Below are 239 nucleotides of genomic sequence, written 5' to 3'. Positions count from 1 at the left end.
GAGGTGGACGGGGCCGCCGCAGACCCGGAGGAAGGAGGAGGGTCCGGGCTGGGAAGGAGGGCTTCGGCTTGGGATAGGGGAGAGTCGGGACTGAATGGGAGGCGGGTCCTGGCCGGGGAGAGAGAGGAGTGTCTGGACTGCGGGGGGTCCTGTTGCGGAGGGGTCCTGTTGCTGAGGGGTGAGGAGAGGAGGAAGGGCCAGGCCGGACCGAGGGGCTAGCAGCTTGGGGCGGGCTGGGG

At 70.7% G+C, this 239-nt stretch overlaps 1 protein-coding gene across 2 annotated transcripts in view; it reads left to right on the top strand.

The window, feature by feature from the left end:
* SGPL1 (sphingosine-1-phosphate lyase 1) overlaps positions 1-239 on the top strand; it is a 54645-nt gene continuing 54406 nt past the window's right edge. Inside the window, exon 1 of one of the 2 annotated variants that reach the window (XM_024765489.1) lies at positions 1-41. The gene's annotated coding sequence lies outside the window, so the exon portion shown is untranslated. The remainder of the gene's footprint in view (positions 42-239) is intronic. The other variant, XM_024765490.1, reaches the window with a different exon arrangement.

The sequence above is a fragment of the Neophocaena asiaeorientalis genome, unplaced genomic scaffold, assembly GCF_003031525.2.
Source record: "Neophocaena asiaeorientalis asiaeorientalis breed wild unplaced genomic scaffold, Neophocaena_asiaeorientalis_V1.1 scaffold31, whole genome shotgun sequence".
NCBI lineage: Eukaryota > Metazoa > Chordata > Mammalia > Artiodactyla > Phocoenidae > Neophocaena > Neophocaena asiaeorientalis.
The sequence above is the reverse complement of the archived record's forward strand: the minus strand, read 5'-3'. Positions and strand labels throughout refer to the sequence as shown.